The following is a 6,830-nucleotide window of genomic DNA, read 5'->3' as shown; positions in this document are numbered from 1 at the left end:
AAAAAAATAATAATAATTATGTCAACACTTGTGGGGTGTCCTTAGCTTTCTTTTAAGAGAGGGCCGTTGTTTCCTAAAGCTTGAGAAACCCCTTTTAGGATCTCTTTCTCTGTCTCTCCAGCTTAGAGCTACTTTACAAGCTCTGGGAATCCATTTGAATGGACCCCCCGGCTTTCATCTCCTGGGGCTCCCGGATGCACTGGACATTTTCCGAATGCAGTTTCTGCCTACATTTCCGCTCGGCGAGCCCCAGCCTCAGTGGCGTCCAGATGCTCTAAACCACCGGCGTCAGCCTTCAGGCTTCACAGAACCCTTTCAGACTCAGATCCACGCCCACCCAGCCAGCCACCCCTCCACCCGTGTTTCCCCCCTCTGGAGCTGCTCCTCAAACTCGCCTGAGCCTAACCACTTGTTAAAAACACACACTTCCACACTGTTCTGGAAATTGCAGATGTCTAGAGATAGGGCCCAGGGATCTGCATTTTAACAAGTGGCCCAGGAAGGTCTCACTGGCAGGCAAGTTTGAGGAACAGGGCTTTAGTGTCTCCTCGGTTCCCCACGCTTCTTCCCCGAGGGCGCCTCACCACTCGTCGAGTCCGTAACTGGTCTGGTGAGCTTAGCCGGCGCCAGGTCCCGCGGCGGCCCGGGGCGGTTGCTGGGTGACCGACCAGACGCTCCCGGTCGCGCCGCTGCTCGCGGGAAGTCTCGCGACGTCGCCCGAAGCGCCCTCCTCTGTGACGCGCGGCCGCGCCGACCCGAGTGGAGGCCGGTTAGCTGGAAGAGGCCGTGAGGCGTCGGCGCCTCTCTGTTTTAGTGGACCAAGGCGTAGCCAAAACAGTTTTTGGCAGATCACCATTTCCCTGCCATCGTCTTTGACCGCTTCAGTGCCCAGTAAACACGTTTCCCCAATAACAGACCAGGAAAGGAATTGTTTGAATCAAAATGCAGCCCGTACAACACCAAACTCCTGAGGGTGACATTCAGGGCCATTCTTGTCCGCCTCACTGCTTGCCGCTTGCCCTCTACGCTCCAGTATTCACCAATATGCGCTGTTCTAAAATAAATTTCCCTTCTCTTCTCTGCCCCTCAGGGTAGCAATAGCATACAAGTTCTTGCCTCCTTCATTCTTATTTTCCCTTTTAAGATTCAAGGACTCCACGTGGCATTAGCGAATGGTTTCCGAAGCCTTCCCTAGGGACCCCATCTTGTTAAGAGATGCTCCTTTCTGCCCCTCAAAAAACTGAGAGGGAAAACACAAAGGTATCGACATCAAGACTGGTGCATGGCCAGCAGGCTTCATGAAGTCTAGAGGAGCACGGCTTTCCTACGGACATGGGCCACGCGGGGGCCCTTCACCATGCGGGCGTCTACCCTGTACACGCTCAGCTTTACGAGGCCTGGAAGAAGCTTTGGAATGTTAGAATCACCAGCACTGAAGAATATCCACATCTGAAACCAGCTAGATACAGGAGGGGCTCTATCCACAAAATCATCATGGTGAGCTTCCTCGGGTATGCGTAGGGTACAACTAATTCTGCCAGATTTATATTCCTCATTTGAAGAAAGAAAAAACCAGAAGAACAAATGTTACAAGCATAACTGTAGGAAAAGCTCCATGCTGCGGGAGGCATGTTTGTCATATCTAAGCAAAGGATGTTTTGATTAAAGTCACTTCTATTCTTCGAATAAAAAAAACCCTGAGATGTATTAAGTTCTTTAGCATAGCACTGAATACACTGCCATGTCTTTTTTACTTACCCATGACTCCAATAAGATGGGAAATACTTTGAGGGCAAGGATTATGTCTTTTACCTCACTATTCCCAGGACCTAGCAAAGTGCCTTGTACATTAGTAGGCACTTTATAAATGTTGTAAAATGAGTAATTTATACATGAAGGGGAAGAAGAACAATAGTACAAGGAAATGACATTTACAGTGGAAAGACTGGGGCTCATTAGGGGTGTGGTAAAAATGAGCAGTCTGGGTGTCAGGGACAGTGCAAGCTAGAAAACAGTGAGTACCAGCGGTGATCCTGGGGAGGGAAATGTCAATGCAATCCCTTGAGCAAAGAAGTGTCAGAGTAGAAGATTGTTAGAGTTGCAAGGTAGTTTAGAGCCCAACTTGCCATTTTGCAGATAAGGAAAGTTCCAAGCCTTATCCTGGAAAGAGGAAAGAAACATGCTCAAGGTCACACCTGGAGTGGCTGAGAGGGAACTTACCCTTAGGCTCTTGATTTCAAGTCCAGCTCTCCTTTCATTATATCTCACTGACCATTACAATAAGAGTAACCTAGGACAGGGAGGGAGTGAAGGCAGAGGAACCCTAACCTTATTCAGGATATTTTTGCTTAAGTCCAGTTGTAAAGTAAGCTTGACCTGGATTGGATGAAGGTAAAGAAAGTGGAAAGGAGTAAATAAATTTAGGAGACATCTGGTAGCTTGATTCACTAGAGAGAGATTGAAGAGGATAAAGAGAGGGGCAAGTTCAAGTTAATTCCCAGGTGTTAGCTAAGATAAAGGAACAATGCTAGGGAAAGAGGAGAGGTGGTGAGTAATTGAGGGGAAGTGGATGAGTTTGGTTTATACACATTAAATATGAGGTGAGATAGGTTTTAACAGTCTCCAATATAGAACTGATTACTTAAACCATGAGGCTGTAAGTGGTGATGAGGGAGAAAGTAAGGAAAGAGAAACAGTGGGGCAGCAGCTATGGCAACTAGTTTGGATGGAAGAGGAAGGAAAGCTGGTAAAGATGGCAGACAAAGATTCATCAGAGGTGAGCTTAGTTCTGAGGAGAACAAATAATAATTCAGTGACTGAGAAACTAATAATTCAGATTCTGGAGCTCCAGTGGGGCAATTGATTTGTGTGTAGTACTTACATGACAGATTCAGACACTGGGGGAAGGAGTTTAAGGCGGGAGGCACCTAATAAATAAAAATCTACAGAATGATAAGAAATATTAATAACAGAATGATCAAAATAATATGGCTGAAGCACTATGGCATGGATCAGATTCCCCTCCTATCTGTTTTATAGGCCGTTCCTTTGGGGACAACAGCTTTAACAATGTATGCATGGCTGGCCCATTGCTCTGTGTAGCACTCGGTTAACTGTTGCTAACATTACTTTGCTAGAAACCTTGTTTAACAATGCCTCATTGAAAATCAGTTGCTTTCAAAACCTTTGTTTTGGAAACAATTTCATATGTCATTATAAAAAGGAGTATTATGTCATTTGTGGTAAAATTATACACACATTTAAATATCTAAAAGGATATATAAGCTAGGCAAGGTGGCTCATGCCTGTAATCTTAGCACTTTGAGAGGCTGAGGGAGGAGGATTGCTTGATTTTAGGAGTTTGAGACCAGCCTGGGCAAGAGCCAGACATTGTCTCTACAAAAAATAGAAAAATTAGCCGGGCGTGGAGTCCCAGCTACATGGGAGGCCGAGGCAGGAGGATCATTTGAACCCAGGAATTTGAGGTTACAATGAGCTATGATGAGACCACTGCACTCTAGCCCAGGTGACAGAGAGAGACCCTGTCTCAAAATAAACAAGAGAGGATATATAGACAGGCTTTTAATATACACCAAAATATTTAATAGTGGTTATTTCTTGGTGGTAGGAATATGATGTATTTTTTTCTTTTTTCAGTAACCAGATTTTTAAAAATATGATAAAATTGTATTCTGAAAGTTCATTTTGGATTCTGTTCTTTCTAGAATTGAAAATCTCTTTGTGACTGGGTGTGGTGGCTCACGCCTGTAATGTCAGCATTTTGGGAGGCTGGGATGGGAGGATTGCTTGCATTCAGGTGTTCGAAACATAACAAGACACTGTCTCTACCAAAAAAAAAAAATTAGCTGGGTGTGTTGATGTGTACCTGTAGTCCTAGCTACTTGGGAGGCTGAGGCAGGAGGATTGCTTGAGCCCAGGAGCTCTGGATTACAGTGAACCATGATCCAGTCCCACCACTCCACTCCAGCCTGGGTAACAGAGTGAGACCCTGTCTCAAAGAGGAAAAAAAAAAAAATCTCTTAGTGACTGCTGGTATTTACAATGGTTTGAATTACTAATTAATTTTTTATGCAACAAGTTAAAATGTGAAATATAATTTCTGTCTAGTGGCACACAGTGTTAAACAATCATCTGTGTATTTTCCAATGTGGCAGAAATTTGACAGATAAGAAATACTTGTCTTTGGTACTACATTTGTAAGTTCAACATAAAATATACTTTGACAGATGTTGGGAAATTTGTATTTGTAAGAAAAAATATTGTGAAGTCTTAAGAATCATTTAAAAAGGCGCTTTTGGAAGAATGATGCTAACAGGCACATTTTTAAAAGCCTCAACTAGAGCTTCCAAATAGCTTTAGACAGAAACATACTTTATATTTCATATATTGTTCTATCTTTGTCAGTCGATACCTATTTCCTGACCTTCCAGAGTACGTACTGCACACCACTGTGTGATACACTAAGCAACCACTTTAATGATTAGGTAACTTTCATTGAGAAACCAAGAAATTAAAGGGCCCAGACATGTATATCATCACATAACTCTATACAGAAAAATTAACATTTGTTGGAATTAATGCCTCTTTTTGTCTTGATCTTGTAGATTGGTAGTGATATGGTAGACAGACTTCTAAGATAGCCTCAATGATCTTGCCTCCTGGTAGCCATGCCCTTGTGTGATCCTTTCCCCTGGAGTGCAGGCTGGACCTAGTGACTTTTCTAGCCAATGGAATAAGCCAAAGCTGACAGAGTATCATTTCTGTGATTAGGTTATAAGAGATTGTGACTTATATATTTTTAGAAGACTCTATTGCATTTTTCGCTCGTACTCTTGGATAAAGCAAGTTGTCATTTAGAAGAGCACATGAGGAAAGTATCTGAAGGCAGACTCTGGACAACAGCTAGTAAGGAACTGAGACCATCAGTTCAATGAGGAACTAAATGTCAACAACCAGTGTTTGAGCTGGAAAGTTGGTCCTTTCTTGGTTGAGTTTTCAGGTGAGACCTCATCCCTGGCCAACACCTTGATTGTAGCCTTATGGGAGACTCTGAAGCAGAGGACCCAGGTTCTTGAACTACGAAATCTGTGAAATAATAAATGTATGTTGTTTTAATTCACTGGGTTTGGGGGGTAATTTTTTATGCAGCAATAAATACCTAATACTGGGATTGGTGGAAAATTCCCTTAAGGAGAGAAAGTTTATTCAGAAATTTGAGACATGATTCCCATTATCATAGGACTGATAATGGAATGGAAACTCAGAGAGAAAAGAAAGTGACTACAGGATGTGATAGCTTAGATAGAACGAATTTTTTTTTTACCGAACAAAAGTCCATGTATAGATGCTACAAGCTGGAGAATCAGGACAAATGAAGCCCTTTTGGTTATGGATTAGGCAGTTTCCATTCAAGGTATTACTCCTGATTTCTGTAACCTGGAGATGGTCATTTAATTGGGAACTTCTGTAAAAGATGTTAAGAGCCCTCTAAAGCCATTTTGTACATGATCTGGGCAGCAATAATAAATGATTTTTTTAAAATTTTACTTTGTAACTGGTTTATGTCATTTATTACTATGTTTTATAAATATAAATGTTTATTACATAGATTATCTGTAAAACAATCCATGGTATTTCTTCTGGGTTCCAGACCTATGCATTTATCTGGCTGCTAGACACTCATTCTACGTGGATAGGAATGTCCTAGAGGCATGGAAAGCTCAAACTGTCAAAACTGAACTCACTTCCATCCTTCACGAATCTTTTTTTTTTTAATTTTATTATTTTAATTTCTAAAATTTTTATATTCTTTTTCGGTAGAGATGGGGTCTCACTGTGCTCAGGCTGGTGTGGAACCCCTGAGCTGCAGCTATCCTCCCACCTTGGCCTCCGAGAAAGCTAGGATTACAGGTGTGAGCCACCGCGCCCGGCCCCATCCTTCACAAATCTAATACGCTTCTTCTAGTTCCTGTCTTGTCCACAGTCCATCATGCTACATAAAGTACAACCTGAGAGCCTTCTCCAGTATTCTCTCACATACATACTAGTTACCAAATTCACTAAATCAAGTCCATTTAATCTCAGAAATGACTTTCAAATCTAGCTGCCTCTCCACTGCCCCATCACTACCTAAGAATGGATGTAAAAGGACTTTGTCAAATTCTCTTATTTGTTATATTAATTTTAATACACAAAGGCTTTCTCAGGTTCTATTTTAAAGTTCGATTGTATTTAATATACATGGATTCTTTTCTAAAATGGTTGACTTCCACCCTCTACTAGAGGGTCAAACTGAAATAAATACGATGTGAGATGTGGCTGTAAATTAAGGAATCGCAGATGAAAATCAGTTTAATTACCTAAAAGACACATTTATATGATACAGTTATAGTAAAAAGATGTTTTCTTAAAAGTATTTTGTAAACATTGCCACTGGCGTTCTAATTTAAGTAATGTTTTATCTTTATTTCTGAAACATTTATTGTCAATAGAGTCTAACACTTTAGTTTTTCAGGAAGCATTCGCAAGGAAGGTATAATTTTAGAAAAAGTTTAGGTTAGGTTTCAGAACATGTTTTAGGAATTAAAAAAAAGTTGTCTTTTGTACCAGAGGTGATGAACCTCTGTCTTCTAATAGAGATCCAAGACTTTGCTTAAGTTTATCAGGCCAATAATAAGTTCAGCAAAAGTTTAATTAGTTTGTGATGGATTGAGGCTAAGAGTGAAACTCAGCAATGTAATATACTCTATTCTCATGTCTTTCAAAATAATTTGTTAAAATAAGTGAAAACATCTTATATCTCTGTATAC

The sequence above is a fragment of the Propithecus coquereli genome, unplaced genomic scaffold (assembly GCF_000956105.1).
Source record: "Propithecus coquereli isolate 6110/MARCELLA unplaced genomic scaffold, Pcoq_1.0 Scaffold8, whole genome shotgun sequence".
NCBI classification, from domain to species: Eukaryota; Metazoa; Chordata; class Mammalia; order Primates; family Indriidae; genus Propithecus; species Propithecus coquereli.
Note: the sequence above shows the minus strand (reverse complement) of the source record.